Consider the following 24,995-nt stretch of genomic DNA (forward strand, 5'->3'; position numbering starts at 1 on the left):
ATTAATTTAAAACAATTATGTATGGAAATTATACAGACAAGCATAATTTAAAAAGTAAATTCAAGTGTCAAATAATTTAATTGCATGCTTGAGGGTTTAATTGCATGCTTCAGGGTGTTTTAAACAAATGATAGAAAAAAATGTTAAGTGCTAACAAAAGTGGTGCATCCTCTAAAGCACTGCCTTTCATTTTTCACATTGTTCCATACTCCATTCTAGGAAGACTGCCATGCTGTTTCAGAGACACTCCATAGTCAGAAGGGATTTGTACACATACATATGCTTTCCAATACTGGGCCTTTATTTCATAATTTTAACAAAAGACTAAAGACTTGAAACAGGCACTGTTAGTGAATCAACAGCATTGAGAATGCACAGAAGTGATTAAGCATCCTCTGATGCATTTAGAGATTGAAAAATAGCTCAGAAAGCAAAGATATTTAATGCAGAAGAATAGGTAACAGGGCACTATGGGCATTAGAAATATGAGACCAGCTCTTAGGGCAGCCAGGCAGAACACCATGAGCTGGTATAAATATCACCAGTGTGTCTTTCAGTAAGTTAATTCAGAAACAACTTCTGAACTGTCAAGCAACATGAAAATGGACCAAAGGGATTTGCAGACTGCAAAAGCAAAAGAGGTAGCTCCAAAGCAGTAGTAACTATGAATCACCTTTGATTGACACATTGCTTGTAGCAAGGAATTTTTTGATTCTGTTAATTTCATTAACTACAATACTTGAAAATATGCTTTGGGAAACCATGAGGATACAATAACTAGTTGTGGGAAACAGTACACTGACTCATCTCTCACTGAAGTCAATGGAAAAACTATGATTTACTTCAACAGGTTTGACCAGCTTCATGTCTGAAACAAACAAAACCTTTGACAGGCTTTCATGAATCATGAGATAAAAATATCCTCGAATTGAGGCTTTGAACTTCTCTGTATGTGAGATTTTTGACTTGAAATACCAGGAATAGACCCTTCTATTTAACCTTGGACAACTCACACTAGTTGCTGTAAATGTCTCTCTTCCCTCCACTGCATGTTGGCCAACATTTGGTGACACTGGTAATTATTTGTGAAGAAGAGTGGCATGCCCCAACAGTCTCCCACGCTCACCAAGAACACAAAGCTCTACAGAAACCTCCTTTTGTGTTCTCAGAATTAAAAAAAAAACATTAATCAAAATTATCTCCTCTAATAATAAAAGGACCCATCATCTGCCTAAAAATAAACACTGGAAACAAAACATAAAAACTGCAAACTTTAATTAGAAACACAGAAAATTGAACATGTCTGATTCAAACTTTTGGCTTGAGTCTCTGCCCTGAAAATAGCACAGCAGATCTTGGCTAAATGCAGGATTTGTTCTGGATAGGCACCAGGAGCACCCAGGCTTCTCCACACTGCTCAGCCCCCAGCCCAGGGCAGCCTGGGAGAGGATTTTCCCAGGTTCCCCTCACCCATGCACAGGAGGGAAAAGATGCTTGCTTTGGCTGATCCACTCCAGACACCACACCAAGCTTCCATCAGCTTAAAGAGCGGCCTAGAAAATTTGCCTAAGTCTTGAGTTAGCTCTTTTAGATGCTGTTGAAGGCAGTTGTGTCTCTCCTTTCTTCAGCTGGTTTTTCATGCGGTCAGTGAGAGAAAGTGAAGCAAACAATTGCTGTAGTCAATAGGAAGATAACTGTCCTTTTAATCAGAATTGCAGGAATTTTGACTCCCTTGGTAGTTGTTGCAGGGCACTTGTTAAAATATTCCTGTTGTGACTGAGTTCAGAACTTCCTGTTCAAGGAGACAAATCTTTTCTCTGAATTTACCTTATCAGACCAGATGATACCTCTCTCTAAGGTACCTGATATTTCTATCCATTTCATTGCACTAGTATGTATGAAGTCATAAATAAACCCTGCTTAAATATGGGAATTTCTCTGAGGCTGGGGCTGCTTCTCTGAGTAGAGCCAAACACATTGAGATGCCAATCACCCAACAGTGGGACTGCTTACCATAATATGAAGAAACAACAATTGAATAATTTTCCTTAGTTTTTTTTTCCTTTATGAATGGCTTTTAATTACATTGCAATAGAAAGAAATGTAGGAAGTAATAGATGGCAATTTAAAATGACAGAACTCTGTGTTACTTTTTTTCCCCTAAGTTCTTTAGATGTCTCAAGAATTAATTATATTTTTTTCATGATGGTCTTGATCTGCCAAGCATGTTAGAGGCAGTAGTTTCATGAGGAATCTAAATGACTTCTTCTTTCAAGTATCTTGCATCCCTCGTACATACATACGAGCACAGTACACAGAACTGATGCTGATTTTAGCCTACTTTTTCAAGCACTAATGTTTTCATAGCATGTCATTGAACTGGTAAAGACGAACACACTTTTAAAGTACTTATGAACAATTGTCTTATAAACTTTTATGCAGCCACATAATGGCTAACATCTGCTGATGCTCAAACTACTACGGCATGAATTTAAATGAGTTTGTGAATTCTTTTGTCCTTTCTGATTAACTCTCGTATCTGCCAGGTACATTTTGTACTGAAACATGGGGGTCTAGAGGAGAAAGGTTTTAAAATAAACACAGAACTCAACTATTTGCTGGTCACCTAGAGCAGCATTGCTGAATCATATGGCTTCTGTGAGGCAACATGTGAAAAAAAAATTTTGAGGTACTGGCAGATAGATGGTTGCTTCAGTGACTGTGCTGGCCTGGTTGGCCAAGGATGGGTGACAGCCACGATCCCTAAACACACAGGTCTACTCTTATTTCCCTTAAAATGAGTTCAGGCCCTGCAGGCAGGCACACTTCATACCTGTGTGAATACAAAGGACAAATCTCTGTTCTTTCTCTCTGAAAACAATGAGAAAAAAATCTGATTAACCTAAAAGGCAGTAAAGATGGTTTCTTCTGTGGTTTTGAAGAAAAATAAAATAGGAAATTATTTCCAAAACTGAGATAAGAAATACACGAAGATACGAAACTGAACTAATTAATGGGACTTTGAGGACTAGAAATTCAGAAAGGAATACAAAATGGGATGAATGTAAAAAATGCTATCTGTGAGAATAAAAGTAATAATAGCTGAGGTGAAAAAAGAATCTTAAAATGAGAACACAGATAGTAACACGAAAATCTAAATAAGAAAATTTTAAAAAGATGATAAAGAACATTTTGATTAAAGCATAAGAAAATAGACAAAAATAAAGATCAGTAAAAGGATAATATACATAATTTGTGTGTTCAAATCAGCAGAGACAAGTAAGTTTCATATCAAGTATTCAAATGTCTAGTTAAAGCAATCTGCAAAATATCAGGATTGTTCTGAGAATTTGTGGGTTGTAGGAACTGTAACAGAAATTGTCCATCTGACTGGCTGTGTAGCTTAAATTTTTCTCCTAGAAATTGTCTGTACAGATTACTAAATTATGAATGTATATGAAAGGAAAGACCTTTTTAGAGTTAGTCCCAAGCTCCATTAACTTCTCTATCTTTTCCCCTGCAGTGGCCAATAATGTGCACTCAGTAAGAGAATAAAAATGGAGAATACTCCAAAAAACATTTTTGTTGCATACTCTTCCAATCTTCAGTGACCAGTGGCTCAAGTATTCTTTCATGTTTAGTGGTCTACAGTGGATTTATAGCTCCTTATTGTGCCTGGTTTCCTCTTGGACACCTGTAACCTTTTATCATGAGCACAATCACGCAGCAAGGAGTTCTGCATCTGATGCACAGGTGCTGTAAGGAACCATATAGGAGGAAAAAAAAATTAAAATGACTTGCAGTACTGATAGGAAAAGAATGTCAGAAAGTCAGTTCTGTTTGCATAACAGAACTCTTCCAGTGATTAAAGAAAAGTGGATGACATGGTAAACTGTGACTTTGGAAGTGATGGATTTTGCCCTGTGAGTTTTCCATACCAAAGAAAGAAAATAAGTTATGTGTACACAGACCTGAGAAAATGAAGTATGTGTTGCTTGCAAACAAAGCAAGGAGGTGGTTCTGATAGAAGCCTGAAAGGTTTTGATGACAATCTTATTTAGATGAATGATGCTACCCCTTCTGGAGGGTTGAATAATACTCTTGAAAAAGTTGCTTGTGACATGAAAGGAGAAGGAATTGCAAGTGTCAGTGAGTGAATTGGTATCAGAAGGAAAAAATGTGAAAAAATCTTTCCAGAAATCTCCTATGGAAATAGAGTTCTGTATGAGCACTTCAGGACAGAATTTCAAAGATATTGCAAATAGTCTTAATTCTCAGATCAGTTTCTGATGCAGCAAGCTGCTTACCTCAGAAAGGTAGATGTAATTGCAGGTTGAGTGGTTTTAATTCTGAAGTGTAACTACACTGTTGTCAGTGGAATAATGCCAAAGTCCACCACCAGTTAAAGATCTAGTGCTTGTGTTTGTTTTGTTTTACAAAGGAAAAATGTAAATCATAACAGAAAGTTTAATAAAAGACACTCTCTGATAAGCTTACTGGGTGAAAGTTTTGAAAAAGTGTCTTGGGATAGGCAAGTTCTGAAACACAGTGGATCCAAAGCAATGGTCAGTTTGTAAGTGTTAATTATACATGTTCAATGTTAAAATATTTCTTATATATGAAACACATTAATGCATTTATGTAATAAAACCAGAGCTAGTTGAATGTCTAGATTCCAGAATGGAATTCAGTGGGCTGAAAGTTCAGGGTGCCTGTTGGCCAGTGAGCAGCCATATGAAACCTCACTCTCTTGACTTTCAAACTGGATCCTGCAGGCCAGACCTACAAAGGAATTTAGGTTCCCCTTTCTTTTACAGAATCCCAGAGATGCTTAAGTAGGGGTTGGGAGCCTGAAATCTTTGTGTGTCTTGGCTTGTATATGCAACATTTTCTATAGACTTGTGCACAAATCACAACCACGAAGGAACACCTGGGGAGGGAGAAAGAGGAACTGATCTCACAGCTTCATATGTTTTTTATTACTAGGTAACTCTTTCCATGCAGTGTGTGTGTACAGAATGGTTGGGGTCTGGCTCCCAGGGAGGGCAGCTTACATCACAGAGTTGGGAATAAACAGCCAAAAGTTCAGCACTATTTAGTAAAACCCAGACCAAGCTACTTGATCTTCAGACATAGAAAATACATCTTTTGCAGTCTGTGGAGTACTTTATTAGCTGTCAGTAGATATGGCATGACTTTCTTTCCAATTTCCCATGGCTGCAGTGTGTCGCCAGAAGTATCTGTTAATTTTGAATATGTTCAGTGTTGGTGGATGGGGTGCAGGACAAGGTTGAAATGTCAAGAAATTAATCTGAAATTTTCTGGATTTCTTCCACATTGTGGGATCCAGCCCATACTGCAGGTGGTGGTCCTATAAAACAGTTGTTTTTCACAAATCATTCTGCCTTGCTCATTAATTTAATGAACCAGAGGGACATTTCCCTGCAGTCTTTTTTAAGAAAAGGGCTATCCAGACCTACATGTCTGCTCTCCACAGTCTGCAAAGTGTTACACCTCCCTTGTCAATGTATATGTGGAGACAGAGAATTCATTGGGCGTTATGGACCAGCCAGCTGAAAAGGGAGACCAGATCTGGAAGAAGCAGAAAGTGTTAAAGCCATTTCTTATGTGAAAGTTATTTCACTTCAAATTGCTGAAAATGCAGATTTGTCTCATTTTTAAAGCTCTATAGGACAGTTTACACAAAAACCCAGATCAGCAATAATTAACATTTATGGAGTTCATCTATTGGACATACTTTTTCCTGTTCATGAAACAAACACAGTTGCACAGGTCAGCATTTTCAAAGATTCCAAACGGAAGGCTCCAGGGAGGACTTGCTAAAAGACAATTAGTGCTCTTTTTTTTTCTTTTTGTTTTGTTTTGGTTTGGTTTGGTTTGGTTTGCTTTTTTTTATTTTTTTTTTTTTTTTTTTTTTTTTGTGAAAGGCTTAGGGGTTCCAACAGTTATGCAGTCTGAAATCAGAGCAAAAATAACATAATCCCATTTTTGTTTTCTGAGGAAACAATTTAGAGAGAAGGTGCTATCTAAGAAGGTGCACCAGACAAATGGTTGGGTCTTGGACCTAGAAGCTCTTGGTAAGCACCTTCCCTGCCCATTGAATTGCCAAACAGGTCTTTCTTCAGTCTCTCCTCTTCAGCCCTCAGTATTCATGTAAACAATCCAGTGTTGATTGAAGAAGACAAAAAAGGAGAGACATTTAATCTAGATACATCTGGGAAGATACATTGTTCAAAATCACCAGGTCCTGCATACCGCATGGCAAATGTTCTTTCTCCCTCTTCAGTTGCACCCTGGCTCTGAGATGATTTCAAAACAGTGTGTTTCTGTGGACTATGCAGAATTTGCTGCCTCTAGCAGATTCACTGCTTCTCCAAAGGCATCTTTAGAAGGGACATTTCAGATGATGTTCTCCAGTGGTGCTGAGTGTGTGCGTGCTAACAGTCCCCACTGCCTGTTCTCCCTGGAGAGGAGTAAGAACAATTTTTGACCCCAAAAATGCTGTAAGGCATGAGTTAAATGATCATTTTGATTCCTACAATTTCCTGACAAACAAGGGCTAACATATAGCTTACAAATTCAGATAATTCACCAGGGAGCAGATACTTGGAAAGAAGAAATGATAGATGAGATGCGATATAGAGGAGCTTTTGTACAGCAAACCAGATAAAATTATGTTTGCTCCTGAGTGCCTTTGTGTTGTAAGGTCAACTCTTTGGTGGAGAGAAACAATACTGGCACTTAAACAAGATTAGGAGCAAGGGGGCATGGTTGCAATCCAAGTTTGGGAGGGGCGGACAGCACTTTGAGGAACTGGAGGAACTGGGGACTTATGAGAAAGAACACTGTAAGCAAGCTAAGGAAATGAAGGGCAATTTAAAAAAAATAATTGGCTGACTATGAGCATGAGCTGGCTATTTAAGAAACTTGGGTTCACTTTTGCTTGTGCCAGGTACAAACTGTTTCATCTGCTTCAGGGAATAAGTCTAAGATGTCACAAGATGAAAACCTAGTGTAGTTTGGAGAAGTTGGAAAACTTACGTAAAACGTTATTTTATTCATTTAGGACAGTCTAAAATCAGGTAGTTATTTAGCCCCTGTATACAAGGTAGTTTAGTCCTTGAGGAGAGACAAAAAATATCCAGACTACGCTGAGAGAAGACTGCATCCTTCTTTCCCTTCCCTCCTGCACTCTCCCATCCATTGCCTTTCCTCTACAACTGCAAGTCTTTGTGCAACTAGTGAGTGAAGGTGATTGGGAAATGAATCAGTTTAAAAATAAACCTTGTGCTGGGTTAGTTTTAACCTGGATTGGTTTCCTGATCCGGTTCCTAGTGCAGCCAACATGGCCAACAGTGTCTGTATCTCACTTTACGGCCGCAGCCTCTGCCTTCTGCGATTTGCATTAGCCTTGCAGCTGCTGCACGTGTGCTCCGTAGGACTCTCAGACCACACTAAGGAACACCGTGCTATGGAAAGAGAGGGCTGGGTCTTCCATGTGGGGAAATAACACTGTACTCAACTGGAAATGTTTTACTGGAAATGTGTCTATTGCCATCATTCAGGCTAAGCTTACACAAAATAACTCAGTGACTGAAATATGCTTGCCATAAAACTACCTATGCTAATTTCAGACTTTTCTGTGATTTCATGGCTACTATAAATGTTCTTATTCTCATATAGCATTGCCAATTAACAAGCTTTATAACTCTGTTCAGAAACTATTGTGAAGCACTCTTCCTGTCCTGAAGTGTGGCCCTTTCTAATGGACCTTTCTAATTCTCAGAAGAGAGGTCTGAAAATAGTGAATACAAAAACCATGGTTTTTACTGCATTTAAAAAAAAACCATTTTATACTCATCACCACTGGACTTTACTTTTTCAGTTCTGCTATCAGTCTAGCTGCACAGCTGTGCTGTCTCAAATTTAATTGTACTCTAATCCTGCAGTTCTGCCCATCTCCTCACCACCTCTAAGTCTCTGCTTAAACTCTCCTTTTCTCTTGACAGGTCTTAGCAAGTTCTGCCTTTGATCTTTTTCCTTTCCTTTCCTTTCCTTTCCTTTCCTTTCCTTTCCTTTCCTTTCCTTTCCTTTCCTTTCCTTTCCTTTCCTTTCCTTTCCTTTCCTTTCCTTTCCTTTCCTTTCCTTTCCTTTCCTTTCCTTTCCTTTCCTTTCCTTTCCTTTCCTTCCTTTCCTTTCCTTTCCTTTCCTTTTCTTTCCTTTCCTTTCCTTTCCTTTCCTTTCCTTTCCTTTTCCTTTCCTTTCCTTTCCTTTCCTTTCCTTTCCTTTCCTTTCCTTTCCTTTCCTTTCCTTTCCTTTCCTTTCCTTTCCTTTCCTTTCCTTTCCTTTCCTTTCCTTTCCTTTCCTTTCCTTCCTTTCCTTTCCTTTCCTTTCCTTTCCTTTCCTTTCCTTTCCTTCCTTTCCTTTCCTTTCCCTTTCCTTTCCCTTCTTCCTTTCCCTTTCCTTTCCTTTCCTCCTTCCTTCCTTTCCTTTCCTTTCCTTTCCTTTCCTTTCCTTTCCTTTCCTTTCCTTTCCTTTCCTTTCCTTCCTTTCCTTTCCTTCCTTTCCTTCCTTTCCCTTCCTTTCCTTTCCTTTCCTTTCCTTTCCTTTCCTTTCCTTTCCTTTCCTTTCCTTTCCTTCTTTCCTTCCTCTTTCCTTTCCTTTCCCTTCCTTTCCTTTCCTTCCTTCCTTTCCCTTTCCTTTCCTTTCCTTCCTTCCTTCCTTTCCTTTCCTTTCCTTTCCTTTCCTTCCTTCCCTTCCTTTCCTTTCCCTTTCCTTTCCTTCCTTCCTTCCTTTCCCTTTCCCTTCCTTTCCTTTCCTTTCCTTTCCTTCCTTTTCCCCTTTCCTTTCCTTCCTTTCCCTTTCCTTTCCTTTCCTTCCCTTCCCTTCCCTTTCCTTTCCTTCCCTTTCCTTTCCCTTTCCCTTTCCTTTCTTTCCCTTTCCTTTCCTTTCCCTTTCCTTTCCTTCCCTTTCCTTCCTTTCCTTTCCTTCCTTTCCTTCTTCCTTCCTTCCTTTTCCTTTCCTTTCCTTCCTTCCTTCCTTCCTTCCTTCCTTTCCTTTCCTTTCCTTTCCTTTCCTTTCCTTTCCTTCCTTTCCTTTCCTTTCCTTTCCTTTCCTTTCCTTTCCTTTCCTTTCCTCTTTCCTTCCTTTCCTTTCCCTTTCCTTCCTTTCCTTTCCTTTCCTTTCCTTTCCTTTCCTTTCCTTTCCTTTCCTTTCCTTTCCTTTCTTTCTTTCTTTCCTTTCCTTTCCTTTCCTTTCCTTTCCTTTCCTTTTCTTTCTTTCCTTTCTTTCCTTTCTTTCCTTTCTTTCCTTTCTTTCCTTTCTTTCCTTTCTTTCTTTCCTTTCTTTCTTTCCTTTCTTTCTTTCCTTTCTTTCTTTCCTTTCTTTCCTTTCTTTCTTTCCTTTCTTTCCTTTCTTTCTTCTTTCTTTCTTTCTTTCTTTCTTTCTTTCTTTCTTTCTTTCTTTCTTTCTTTCTTTCTTTCTTTCTTTCTTTCTTCTTTCTTTCTTTCTTTCTTTCTTTCTTTCTTTCTTTCTTTCTTTCTTTCTTTCTTTCTTTCTTTCTTCTTTTCTTTCTTTCTTTCTTCTTTCTTTCTTTCTTTCTTTCTTCTTTCTTTCTTTCTTTCTTTCTTTCTTTCTTTCTTTCTTTCTTTCTTTCTTTCTTTCTTTTCTTTCTTCTTTCTTTCTTTCTTTCTTTCTTCTTTCTTTCTTCTTTCCTTCTTTCTTTTTCTTTCTTTCTTCTCTTCTTTCCTCTTTCTTCTCTTTCTCTCTTCCTCTTTCCTTCTTCTCTCTCCTTCTTTCTTCTTTCTTTTCTCTCTTTCTCTCTTTCTCTCTTTCTCTCTTTCTCTCTTTCTCTCTCTCTTTCTCTCTACTCACTCACTCTTTCACTCTCTTTCTGTTTTATTTTTAATACATGCATGAGACTTCCTCTTCCTATTAGCTTGGGACCCTTTCCCTGCTTTGCAGACTTATCCTTCATGGTCATGAACACAAGCACGCTTCATGTGTTCTTTTCTTTTTACATCCTCTTGCCCTCTTTCTTCCCAGTTTTTTATCTGCCATGTTCCCATTCTCTTCCCTCTCTTTCTTTCCTTGACCTCTTGGTCTCCTCTTGTTTGCTGTTTTCACTGTTTCTAGTCTGTTCTACTTGCTATACCATATGTTAAATATCTCACATCATAAATAAAACACTTTTGACTCCTTCCATGTCTAGCTACTGGCCCATCTGCAGTTGTTCTTTCATCTCTAAGCTTTCTGAATATGCTGTTTACACTTTTTCTTCCTAGAGCTTTTCCAATCTGGCTTCCATCCTCTGCCCTTAAATGAAACCATTCTTTCCACAACATCTAATGGCATCTACTTTGCCAGATCTCAGACTCACTGCTATAACCGTAACTTCTCTTGGCCTCTCTGCTTCTGCTGTCCTTGAAATCTCTCTGGGATTCATCAGGTCTGGCTTTCCTTGGCTGCTTCTCTGATCATTTCTTTAATACATCCTCTGGAGGATCCTCCAATTCTTGGTAAAGAAATTGAGGGTTTTTAGCCTTGTGTTTTTAGCCTTTAACCAAAAACTTCCTTGTCATCTCTTTGTTGAAGATTCACAGATCTACCAATATATTCCTCCCCTGTCTCCTTTTGTCCTAAATAAACTTTTAATCTGACACCTTTATAAATGATTCACTATTTAAACTTAATTTGGCTGAATGACAGATTTTTCTACCACAGACCTTTTCCCTATGTTCTTCTCACTAACTGTCGACTTCTATGTGGTTGACATCCCTACTCTGATTATCATCTAGCTCCTCACAGCCAAGCAATGTATGCAATTAACAAAAATGTAATCTCCAAGACATAATGCTTCCTAGCCATGAGGGTTTCTGTAACTCCTGTCACAGAATCAGTGAATCATAGAATAGTTTGGGTTGGAAAACATCTTTAATGGTCCCACTATGACCAGGGACACCACTTAGATCAGGTTGATCAGAGCACCCTCCAACCTGGCTTTGAATATTTCCAGGGGTGGGGCACCCACCACCTTTCTGGGAAGTCTGCTCTAGTGCCTCACTACCCTCACAGTTAAGAATTTATTTCCAATATCTGATCTATGCTCTTTCAGTTTGAAGACATTACCCCTTGTCCTATCGCCATGACCCCTTTTAAAAATTTTGCCTTTTCCTTCTACTCTTCTTTTTTCCTTAAAAATATGTAGTATATTTTTCTCAGCCCCTATTGGTCCCCTAATGTTCAGGAAGCAGGAGGAAAAGCAATATCCCCATTTCAAAGTTTAAGGATATTTTGTGTATCTCTCATGTATCTCTGCCTTCATAGCCTTCAGTATATTCTTCTTTATTCCATCGATGAGAGCACTACCTACTGTCAAAGCTCTTTATACCTACTTCCGTTTGCCATATATTATGAACTCCTGCTCCCCCTTGTTAACTTACCAGGCAAGAATCCTTGTGGTTTTGATGGCCAAATTTCCTGTAAAATATCTATAAAGCTGTCTCATTGCTTTGCCTCAAATCCCTCTCTAAATCCCTTTCCTTTGGGAAACACAGTAAGGCAGCTTAAAGTGATGATACTAAAGTCTCAGGTTTTCTTTCTTTCCCTTTGTTTTATTCCATTGCTTACCCTAGACAACCAGTGAAATTTTTTTCAGATACTTTCATCTTTTTTATTCCATTTATGTTCACTACATTCTAATTATAACATCTATAAAAAGCAAAAAAAAAAAAGTCACAATTGCACAGTAGTTAATTTTGAAGATTCTATGACTGCATGAAACTTTTTGTATATGTATATATATGTGACTGGCAGCATGAGATGGGAAAGGCAAATATTCCACATCTTGCTATGTAAAGCTTTAAAATAGTGGGAAATTTAAATAAATAAAATGGACATTTTCATATACCTGCTGTCAATGTCTAGGTTTTGTTTTTATCTCAAAATTGAATACCTGATGCTATATGCATATATATACGCACACATATGCGGTTATATTTTTATATATATATATATATATATATATATGTGGATATATATAGCCTACTGAATATTCTACTTGGCTGGTAGTATGTGTTGAACTTTTGATGTACTCTATGAAAGGTGGAAAAAATATGTAAAGTAGTTAAAGTGGTGTTGACTGATGAGTGAGTAGCTCTTAGTAAATGGAGATAGTGTTTTATTCTGCCAAGTGAAGTTATCCTTTGAGTGGGGCAGGCATTCTGAACCTTTTTTTTTTTTCACTTGGTGTGTGGTCATCCTGAAATGCTTTAGAAATGTCTAGTTTTCTTCTTGTGAAGCAGATTTGTTTTTCTTTCCCTCTTTCTTTCTTTTTTTCCGTTTTGGTGGATACTTCATTTTCCTGGTAGGGAGCTGTTGTCTTGTGGATTTTAAGTTTTTAGAAGTAATATGTGTGTTTGAGCAGGAAAGAGACAGATCCTCAGATGTCAGACACTGGCAAAGCTATTTTGAATATGAGGCTTATTTGAAGATATTTGTCATGATATTTACGTATTTCATATAAATTAAAAGCCAAGAATAATTTATTATTTAAATTATTAAATAATATTTGGAGAGTAATAATTTTGCTTTCAAAACCAGGATCTTTTAAAAATAATTTTCACAAATGCCCACCAGAAATTAACATAGTTCTCATTCCAGTTATAATTAAATTAAACCTCAAAGGAAGCTTTTCAGAATGTTAAATATATTAGGCTGCCCATAAAAAAATATACACAAATGCATCTGTATTATCTTTTTGCAGATGAAAATCCTATTTTAAAATGTATAGGTCTGGTCTAAACCCAAGGGTGGGACCTTAGCTACAGAGGGTCATTCCAGATTGCCACACCTGAATGACATTTTTTGTTTGCCTGTTACGTCCAAGAGCGCTGTGTTATGAGTTGCTCACAGATGGACAAATTGGAAGGCTCTTTCCTCACATCCTAAATGGAGTTCATGTTTGCAAGATATAATTCACCAATGGTTTCCTTTTCAAGAGCAGAAATTAAATCCGTCATCACTGGAAAATGCCACAGTTATGAAAGTTCCATCCAAATGGAAAGAAACATAGCAAATGGGCTATAAGGTTGTCAAGAGTACTGGAGAGCCTCTTCTATGGGAAAAATGAGATTGGTATGTTTATCTTAGTGATACAGAGGATGAGAGATTTAAAACCTGTCCCTCAGTGCTCATGGGAAGAGGCCATTTCAGGCTATTTCAATGAAAGGGGAGATGAGTACATGCCAGTTCTGATGATGATTCTGCTGTGATGAACAAGAAAATGCTAGTGGTCAGAGCTTTCAGATGACAGTCTTCGTAACCTAAAGATCACAACCCATGTCCAAGCCCTATTAGTTTGTTTATGGGGCCTATGACAGTCCTAAAAAGGTATGTTCAACTTGCTTCTGTAATGTGTAAAAACATGGATTTGCTGTCCTAAAGTGCCCCTTCCCATCCTCCATCCTTATAATAACTTGCAACATATGGAGATGTACTTTATTTATCTTTATTTTTAAATAAAGATTTCAGAGTGTTCGTGTCCTCTTTACTTTCTAAGACAGTTTTACACGGGAGTTTAGTAAACCTTCTAACATTAGAGGCTGATGGCCAGCTCAATGACCAAGCAGAACAAAGGTGGAAACCTCAGACAAGGTTAGGAGAGTTATTACTAAAAAATTGAATCTCTACATGAGTCTAAGAAATAAGTGCAAACTGACTCTAAAAATTAGAAGACAACTCTCTGAATACCACTGCAAATGCCACTGGCAAGAGACACGTCTCTAAGCTGTCTTCAGACTCCAGAGTAAATAAATAAAATATTTCAGAGAGAAGAGGGTTGTATATGTTGGCTGTATTTCCTGACTTTGTGTGTAAAACCGAGCACGATTCGAACTTCCACTAGGTAAAGACACTGACACAAGAAACTCATTTAAACTGGTCAAATTCTAACAAACATTTTCTGTGAAATTTTGGTGAGGTGGAGTTTGCCAGAAGTTTTTCCAGGAATTAACAACCTCCAAAGACTGCAAACACTTTTTCTTCTGAACATCTCTAGCCAGAATCTTTCTCCAAAACTCATAAAGCAAGAACTTGAGAAAACCTGCCTGAAAAGCAGTCTGCTTTGTAGAAATATAGTAAGAACTTGCCAATCTTTGAAGCCAGAGAGAACCTAAATAAAGGCAATGAAGACTTTGCACTCATTCTGCTTCCCAAGCACTATGGAAGAAAATGAACAAGTTTTAAACAATCCACTGGGGGACTTGACCTTTTCCTACACTCCCTCTTCTTCTTCTTCCAACCTCTTGATTTCTCTACAGGGAAGTCATATAAATGGCTGATCTTGGTTCATCTCTATTTAAACTTTGGGCCTCTCTCCCTCTCCTTTGGGCCTCTGTACCTACTCCCTTTCCCCACTCCTAGCCCTTGGTAATCAAAACTTAGCTTATACTCATTCCAACTCACCCCCCAAAGTCAAACAAATAAAACACCCACATTCAGTATGAGATCACATTACTTGGTGTTGTTGGTTCTGGTGTTACCTTACACTTTCAGGTGGTCACTTATCTCTTTGTAGCACTTTGAAATGTTCTGTTGGCCGATTGACTCAGTGCTACAATTCTTGCTCATTTCCAGCAAGCCTAATGGATGAATGGCACTGAGCACGTGATCTTGGAAGATATGCACTTGCCAAGATCTGTGGCAAGAATCAGCTCTGTATAAATCTTAAGAGGCAAAGTTGGTCTGTATTTTGTTTTTGTTGTTGTGATTTTTTTGTTTTTGTTTTTGGGGTTATTTTTAACATGAGAAGGAATTAAACATTATTTTTAAACAAAAGAGATTTTAACTTTAGACACTGCCTGTGCATAGTCTCAATAAGGACAAAGGTTGTGAGAAATGGGATGACATTTTGTTGCATAATTTTAAATTGAATGAGATTTACATATATTTTTGTTAAAAACAATGCAAGGAGCATGCATTCTTGGAGGAGATTAATTTGTCAAAAGTTCAAATACTTGGCGAGCACAACTACGTTAGATGTCCAGTCAAATTTTTAAAGAGGCAGTTATCTAAGATAAGATGGTCATTTGTGCCTATGCAGTTGTTCATGTTCTCTTGACTTTGTAGAGCTTAAAATTTTACCCCCATCTCAGAACACCTGACCTTTGGCATGCTTTGATCATACTTTCAGAAGTCTTACTAAAGAATGGTTAATTCTGTGGTGCATGAAATTTGCACAATACTAAGTTCATTTTTTCTTAATGGAACACATTTTTACTATTTTGCAAGCCATTCGCAAGTTATTGCTTCATGGTTGGTTTTAAAATACAGTTAGGAAAATCAAAACAAGTCTTGATTACAAATTAATTATGCAGTGAAATAAATTAAAATACAAAATAAAATGAAGTAGCTTTCAAGTGAAATGTTTAATCAGTTTCAAGTGTTCTGAAGGGAAATGATAAATGATATAGCACCTTTTACAGAAAGTCTTAAATATGTTAAAAATTTTGTAGACTGTAGCTGCATAAATAGTTACAGTTAATTTAAAACAGCTTTCAAAGTACTACAGCAAGATAGGTTTTGGCGAAGCATACTTGAATAGAAAGAGGGTTCTATTTTTTCTCCCTTTTTTTCCTTCTTTGCCTGCCATCCCTATAGCTTGTATCTAACTCTGGTTTGTCATCAAATCGTGTATGACAGAAGTCTTGACCTGTTGGAATGATATTCCTGAACCAGAGTTCTGTCCGTAGGCATCTTCAGATCATCTGGACTCCTGACCACTCAACTACAGCGCACTCAGGCACAGCCTTGCCCTCAGCTAGACCTATGACTTCATTGCACCTGACAGGAACCTTAGTCTATTTGTCCATGTGTTACTGAATTCTTTGTCCCAGTTAGAGGTTCTCTCGGATAAGGATGGCTTTGGTTTCTCATTGGTACTATTTCAAACATAATGTGATTTTGATCCCTTTGAACCATAGTTATAAAATTAATAATGGTAATAACAGGAGGAACATGAATAGAGGTGTATCTGATAGGTAATTACTGTGGGCAGACATGGGACCTTCCTTTATTTTCTGTTGAAGTTAATTTTAATATTTTTCATCCTCAAGTATTTTTTCTGCCATTATTCTAGGAACTATGTACTTTATCTCCAGTCAAGTATCAATGGTTCTAGGCTGCTCTGTGGAACAGACAATTCACAATCTAAGCAGCAGGAGGATCAACATTCAAGGACTGTCCTGAAGCACAAAGCTATAGGATCACTGCGTGTCAGAGTTACATCCCTGATGGTCTGAGTTCTGTGCCAAAATCCAGTTCAAGACTAAGAAACAAATAACAGTTCCAAAAGAAAACTGTTCATATCCTCAGGAAGCCTGGAATCCCTTTGGCCTACCATAAACACTTCTATTCTACCAGCAGATGACAAAGATTTTTCTTGTCTTTATCATGAACAGATAAACGTTAACTCCAGTCAAGATTTTTTCCCATATTCCTTCATTTCCATTTCATTTATTAAACTGTTCTCAAAAAGTTGTGCTACTTTGCAGTTTAAGACTACTTGATGCCAGCCACTGAAATGTGGATTATGTGTATGATAAACTTGAAAGAATTCTATGTTTTGACATCATCTTGTCTATATTGAATACCTAAGTAGTAAATACCTGCAGTATAAACATCTCTAATTTCCTTTTATTCAGTGCATATTGCTGAAATATGCACTTTCTGTCATTTAGTCTTAAAGATGAAGTTCTTTCATTCAAGTCCCTTTGTGGTAAATCTTTACAAAACCTCCCAAATTCTGTCAAAAGCAGGAACTCGAAATTGCAGTTAAAATTTGTTACAGGTGCCAGCAAATATCTCCTAAATGAAATTAAGGATATGGCATGCCTTCAGAAGAAATGAATTCTAAGACCAATTCTATCAATTGAATCAATCAATTTTCTTTAAAACAACCTTGTACCAGAGATCTGAATTATCTGTGGGACTCGTGAGAGTTTGATCAGCAGCTGTGCTGGGGAGCTTAGCCCCAGAACACATCAGAATGACCACATATTTCATCGCCTTTTCGATCAAAGGAAAACACTCACTTATTTGACGTCGCTTTCCCACAATAATTGCATGTTAGAGAAAAGCAAACCAAAGCATCTGATGCCCTAAGTGAATAGGCACAATCAAAGGACAGAACAAACAACGTAACATGCCGTTCCACCTCAAATGCTCTTGCTTCCCTCCTTTGCTCTTTTACTCCTCCAAAATGCCTTGGAACATAACCATCATTGCACACTAAAATGATTCAGAGAAATTTTCACCAAACAAGGAATAAATTATGAGGACCCACAGTGAGAGTGCCTATGTTATTTCATCCTGTGTGGTGACATGCACTATGGCCAAACATGTCAAACAGTTATCTCAGAATTTTAAACTCAAACAGAACTGATGTCTATGTCTCTGAGTATCTCCCGTCTCTTTGACTGAATTTCTTTGAGTTATTTCAGTTATTCAGTCTTTGTATCTAATCTGGATTTCTTGTAGATTATAGAGCTACTTTATGTAGAATTTATATAGCCACATACGTAATATTTTAGGTTTTAATGGCCAGGTGACCCTTGTGTTACATTTCCCAAGGAGTCTCTGAAGAGTTAAGAGCTCTGGCGTTGTCTGCAGCTCAGAGGAAAGGCTAGCCATGGATTCCAGCATTGCTTTTTATTATGTTGCAGCTGTACTGCACTCAATTCTACTTGGACAAATTCCTGAACAAGAATCTATTTCCCTCACTTCACTTTTGGAATAAGTACTGTTTTGGTTTTTGGCTCAGCTTTGAAGCAATGTTCTTTTTGTCAGTATTGAAGGAATGAAGGGTATATTTAAAGAATAAACTTGGGATGTGTTTGGTGATTTTGATTTAGGGTGTAGGAATAAGGTTCTCAAGGGATGGAAAATTTGAATTCTAAAAATAATGAGTATCTAAAGTTTAGTGGAGGTATTATTATTACATTGACTCATATGGTCCTTGCTTGATTTAGTTGTCTGTTTAGGAACAGGGAATTTGTTTACAATGCAACAATATTTATAGCAGTTACAATTTATAAGCACTCTATTCCAGTAGCTATTTAAATAAAATTATTAAAATTCAAATATAATATGTTGGTTGTCATACCTAGAAAATCCATTAGCCAGAGTTTAGTTTACTGCAGTTTTTAAACACTGATGCAAAATCACTCATTCACTTGTGTGATTTTTAACTGGGTGCAAAACCTGAATAAATTAAGTTTTCTGAATATGTAGGTCACTTTAATCTACCCATAGACTATTTTAAGAAGACAGTTCTTGACTGCCATTTCCTCTTTGAGTCCTCAACAGAGTTAAACCTCAAGATGCATGAGATTTGATGTTTCTCAAAACATTTGATGTTTTGATTTAATAGGACATCTATAGGTTGCTTATCCCGTCCAATCCCTGTGCTAAGAACTGTATTAGCTCCATGGTCCCAAGAGGCACTCTACAGCAGAGTCAGGTTTTGGATCTCAGCATTTCCTTTGTTAAATAGTAACGTGGAGAGAAAACAGCAGTGCAATACAATTGTAGCTTAAAGTTACCACTTTGTTCATTGCCTACAGGCATTTACATATATTTAATGGTATGCTTCAGTGCTGGGTGAAGGTAATTCATACAGCAGAACAAAATCTTCCAAAGAGGTTGGCCAAGAGCCTTTCTTCAGTTGCACTGTGGCTTGCAATTATGGAGAGAAGAAATTTTGACAAAATGGCAAAAAATAAAGTAGACCCTAAACCAGAAAAATCAAAGGGAACAAAGCTCATTTTCTAGCAGTGCGAATTATTGATCACTCCTGCCCATAATGGATAAAAAGTTATTTCAGATTTCCTTTGGAAAGGTCAGCTTTCAGAATTAAATCATCTTTTGGTTGATGCCAGTAACTAATCAGACAAAGCCCTTAGCAGAAGGTGTGAAACAGGCTTTTCATGAGAGACTCTACACACCTCTGCTTGTAAGAACAAGTATACATTGACCAATGACTTTCACTGGTGTGTTTGAAGACAAAGTTTTGGGCAATCAGCTAATAGCAGGTCAAGCAACAACTCACTCCACACAGGCTGGCCCTTTGCATTGCAACACCTGTGCAAATTAGGAAGCACTCCCTACCTTGAGCCACACGATGCCAATCCCTCACCCGCGTTTATTCAAAGAGAGGTATTTTGGTCTGCAAGCACAGTCGCAGTTTCAGCAATCCCCTTTTCCCTCTTTCTCTTACAAAACCATTAATTTGTATTATCTTCACTTAAATTATGTCGTTTTCCAGGAAAACAGAACATTTTATCTCTTTCTAAATCAGGAAAATAAGAATTTGTTACTGTATCCCTAATCTGACCAATGCTGCTAAATTGGTCAATTTATGTACCTTTTTGCTCTCTTAAACACACTTTCTTCCCAGAAACAAGACTTTTTATAGTAAAAGAGCACAAAGCAAATGGTTCATTCCACTTTCCTGCCTGATAAGATTTTGCATTGAGCACATTTAAAATACTCTTTTATTGCTCTATGGTAGATTTTAGACAAACACGTTTATTTTTGTAGTGATCAAAGAGATATGGATACGTTTGTCATCTGTTACAGATCTAGAGGCAATAGAAGGAAGACTCCCCAAATCACATTTCTGCCCAGTTATGTATTCTTGGCTAGGTTACAGCTAAGGGGCCCTGGTCTGGCAGAAGTGACACTTTCATATACTCAACTTCATGACCACAAACAACAATAGGATGAAATGAAAAGGTCTGCTCTCCAGGTGCCAAGCTAAGCATAAATTTTATACTTCAAGTCCTGAAAACTTCACTGAGAGCTAGCTGAGTGTCCTGACTCTTCGTATTATTGAATATAAAGTTCAGTGCAAATTTTGCCACCTGTGACTGACCTGTGGATGGCAGGTCAAATAATGGAGTGTATGCACTGGGAGTATGGCGTGAGAAAGCCTGAGGGAAATTGCACTGCCTCCTGAGAATGGTGAAAGGACAGGCTTAGAAAGCAAGGGGACTCTGAATTGCCAGTATGTAGCCAGTATGTAGGAAGATGAACCAAAATGGCACTTTTTAACATTCTTTTCCCTTTCTGTATAAGGATAGGAACTAGGCACTCAGTCAAGACTTCAAATAACCCTTGTTCTACATTCAGGTAACTCTTTTACTTGTTTTTTTTCTGATAGCCCCATATCTGAATAGTGCAAAGACTGATGTTGGAGAAGCACCTATTTGATTCACTGTTTATGTGATGATGATGGCATGGGAGTATTTTAGAAATCACACCATACATCTTGGGTCACAGGACTGGGAGCATGTTTATGAATATGTCTTCAAATAAAGAGATATTCATTGCATAAGATACCATACATGCCCCAAGCTGCTTAAGAGTTGGAAAAGTAGAATATTTTGCATCTGGATAAGGAGCCAAATTCACAGTATGAGATAGTTATCATATATAAAATTTCAGAGAGATCAAAATATCTACCCACATGCTTATTTTCAGAGCATGGTTATGAAATATAAGCTGTCTTCACTATCTTTTTTGTGTTGCAGTGTGTGCATGTCTTTTATAAATTTCTAACCTATTTTTTTATACTGGAAACATGACTTTTAAAAATGACAGAGAAGTTTCCCTTTTTTTTAATTTCAGGAAATATATGTCTTTAAAAGCAGATTTATATTGGTCCCATTATTCAAAACATTAAAGACCTCAAAAGCTTTGAGAAATTCTGTTTAAAAAGCTGCCAGTAAAATGAGTTTCATAACTAATATCAGCTTTGATACGAATAAAGCTGTTGAAGACACTGCCAATCATTCATTCTCCTCCAGTTCAAATGTAGATCTTTAGAGGGATGACATCTCACTACACTGACATCTGGAACATAGCAACAAAATGCTGCTGGCTCAGAGAAACAGGAGCAACATGCAATATTCATTGCCAAATGTCACTTAGCAACATAACGTGTAGAGGGGAGGAAAACTCACATCAGCCATACCCTACCTCTCCAAACAAACAAAAGCTCCTTGTAAGACATATTTTGAAAAGGCAAATTATATCATTATGCTACCTAGGAAAATTTTCTGTTCAAAATACACGGAACAGAAGGGATCAGAATACAAGTTCTGATTCATTCCATCAGAGAATGGATACAAGATAGAGTTACCCTTTGCATTGCAATGACAGCTCCCCCAGCCCCTTGGAAAAAGGATGTTCTGAGTTAAGAGGTGCAGCTGCATAAACTCTCTGGAATATTATTGAACTGTTGTTTAACTTAAGTTATATAATTCCAAGGTTATATATCAGCCAAGTAAAGATCTTTGGATCTCCATTTCTTTTCTTACGTGCCCAGTTGCCACCCTTTCCTCCTGTGAGTGCCTATATATTTTTGTCCTCTCTGACTGTGTAAAGAGCCTAAAATTCTGAATGGACCACTGCATCCATGTGCCAAGCACAGTACAGCAGTTTGGAGGAGAATTTCTGTAGTTTTTAAAAGTAACAGAGTTGCATCAATGTGTTTCTTAGCCTAAGTAGATTCATTATTTTGATTTGGATTTTTACCTGAAAAATAAAAAAATAAAAAAAAAAAAGAGAAAAAGGTATAAAACACAGCAAAAAATTACCCAAGGAGGATATGCAAAAGCAACCAAACACTTACATGCATTTTCTACCAGATATTTTTCAAAACTGTATCTCTTCTATCTTGCCTTGGGCTTAGGCATCTTTGCAGGAACTGTGAAGAAGACAAGAAGTTGGTTTGCAGAGGATCAATAACAAATACTTGTAAAAGGTTGGCCATTAAAAGTGGCAAGAGTTACAAAGTGTTACTACTGACAACAGTTTGAGGTTTTATTATGTTTGTTTAGGGATTTATCCTACATAATGATGTCACTTCAGTCTTCCTATTTGGAAAAAAACCCATAGGTTTATGCTGAAATAAAAGTCCCAGTTATCCAAAGTTGAGGCATCGCTAACACAACATGATATCATGTTAAAGCACAAGAGAACCTTCAGGCCTTGCAGAGATTGGATGCAAGTAACCTAAAGAAGCAGTAATAATAACATCTGGTAGCAACTAGGGGCTTAGCAGTTAAATGTTTGTGAGAAAGATCTAGAAACCCCTGTCCAGTGCAAGAGGACTACGTGCTGTCAATGCAAAACAGTTACTAAAATACAAATGTACAGTGCTGCATTGGGAATTTGCAAAATGTTAGACAAGTTTCAAAGTCATTGACAGAACATCTTTGGGAAATATTAGTTTGAGTGCTCTATTCAAATCTGGAGAAATTTTTTCAAGACTGATGAAGAGGAACAATGAAGAAAATTATTAGTGAAGGAACTGAAGGAATATGGAATGGTAAACAACAATTTTAAAACTATTTTGGAATACCAAAAAATAATTGAGAAATTTTGCATTATAAACTTTAATTTGAAATTACAAGAGAAGTGAATTAACTTAAAGTTCTGCAGCAGCATAATTGTGGAAAAAGCTTAATTGATGGTATGTTGGAGGATGATCTCTTTCTGAAATGTGAACTTTGATAAGAACACAAGACTTTCCTTTTGGTTGTAGTAGTCATGCCTGAACCTCACAATAGTAAGTAACACAATAGCTTTCTTAATTAAGGAAGGTGTAAATTTTGTCAATGACAAAATTTGTTCATTACAGTTTGGCAATCATCCACATTTCCTAATTTTATGAAAACTCTCATATGATTGTTTTGTCATTGTCAACAGAAACCAGGTCAAAAAGTAGAAAGAAAAGCTAAATGCTATCATGACCTTGAAATTTTATTTACTGAAAACAGGGCACTCCTGCTGAAGGACTTTGTATTAATAGTACATTTTCTGAAAAGCTGCATTTCACATATGTGTCCATCAGTTCTTGCCCAGATCATACAGATTTATCAAGTGGAATTTCATAAAAGCAACACTGAATAAATCACTACCTTAATTAAAGGATGAGCATGAGGTGAAGACCCTGGCCCTAAAAATGTCTCAGCTTGTGTGAAGAGGGGATCTGGTCCCATACAAACAGTTTGTGTTCAAGTTTTAGGCCTATTTTAAACCCAGAAAGAAACATCTGTGTGGGGAACTTTCACATAATTTTCTCAAACAAAAGAACAAATTCCCATTTCTTCAGGGACTGAAAACAGGGTTACCCACAGTATTTACTCCAGTACAGTTGCTGTCCTGGGCCTTTAAGTGCCATTGGATATTCACATTGCACTACCTGAGTCTCATTTAGTTCTCTACTTTGGTAATGTCTTTTGGCACATATCAAATATTAAATCTGCTATTTCTTCCTTCTCTTACTGGTTTAAACACTCATTCATAGGCAAGAAAATGCTGAAGGATAAATTTTTGAGAGAATCTCAGTAAACACACAAGAAAATAGATTCTGATTTTTCATGACTAGCAAATACATTAGCACAGTGATCAAATTTTCTGGTGGGAAAAATATCCAGTTGAATGGAAGTTTTTTAAGACCTTTTTTAAGTGTCTATATCAATATTACTTCTGAACTTTATTACATATCAATTAAATATCAGTCTCAGAAGTCTGTGAGTCCCTGAGATTCTTTAGAAATTAATTTGTTAGGAGAACGGACTCTTAGAAAAACAAAAACAATGGCCAAATTGAGATAAATTGTTTCATAGATACTTTGAGGCTCTGCAATGATCGATCATACTCCGGGCTTATATAAACTTATTTTCCAGCCTAATAAGAACTTGTAGAATGTGGTGGGCACAAAAGACAACATAAGATATTTTCTTTGGATGGTTACTTGCCATGTGATGAGGATCAAGAAATACTTCAACAAATAGTGTGGGAAGGTCTACTAGATAAAAGTCTATGGATGCAATTGGATAGTCACCTGAAAATAATTTGTGAATGACCAAACACTGCAGATGAGACCCAGAAATTTGAGCTTCTTGGCCATTGTTTGTAAGGGCAGTCACAGTGATGAAGTAAAGATTTTCTTAAGAAATATGGTCTTCCAGAATTGTTTCAGGTTCAATTCTAGTTCTTCTCATTTAATTTTTTTTATCTTCTTCAACTTTACCTCAAGGGGTTGATGTCCCTTAATGATAAGTTAGGAGTTTAATTTTAAAATATAACCCTCCATCCCAGTATATTAAGAGTATACTGAAAGTAACTGAGTATACCACTGAGCATAGCAGTTTCATTCTTTAATGTTTTCACTGTGTTGAAGTATTTGTTGTGAATGGTAAGAATTAAATATAATATTATGTCAGGATGCCTGAAGGGTCTTTGTGATCTCCTTTAAGGAGAGGCTGTAGCTTCTGTGTTGTAGTAATGCAGTGTCCTGCAGAGGTTTTTGCACACTCATCATAACACTAAGAGTGATCAAAGAACGGGCATATCTGAATTGCCTGGCTCTCCTCTCCTCTCCTCTCCTCTCCTCTCCTCTCCTCTCCTCTCCTCTCCTCCTTCCTCTCCTCTCCTCTCCTCTCCTCTCTCTCTCCTCTCCTCTCCTCTCCTCTCCTCTCCTCTCCTCTCTCTCCTCCTCTCCTCTCCTCTCCCTCCTCTCCTCTCCTCTCTCTCCTCTCCTCTCCTCCTCTCCTCTCCTCTCCTCTCCTCTCCTCTCCTCTCCTCTCCTCTCCTCTCCTCTCCTCCTCCCCCCTCCCTCCTCTCCTCTCCTCTCCTCTCCTCTCCTCTCCTCTCCTCTCCTCTCCTCTCCTCTCCTCTCTCTCCTCTCCTCTCCTCTCCTCTCCTCTCCTCTCCTCTCCTCTCTCTCCTCTCCTCCTCCTCTCCCTCCCTCCCCTCCCCTCCTCTCCCCTCCTCTCCTCTCCTCTCCTCTCCTCTCCTCTCCTCTCCTCTCCTCTCCTCTCCTCTCCTCTCCTCTCCTCTCCTCTCCCTCCTCTCTCTCCTCCTCTCCTCTCCTCTCCTCTCCCCTCCCCTCCTCTCCCTCCCCT

The sequence above is a fragment of the Zonotrichia leucophrys genome, chromosome 5 (genome assembly GCF_028769735.1).
Source record: "Zonotrichia leucophrys gambelii isolate GWCS_2022_RI chromosome 5, RI_Zleu_2.0, whole genome shotgun sequence".
Lineage (NCBI taxonomy): Eukaryota > Metazoa > Chordata > Aves > Passeriformes > Passerellidae > Zonotrichia > Zonotrichia leucophrys.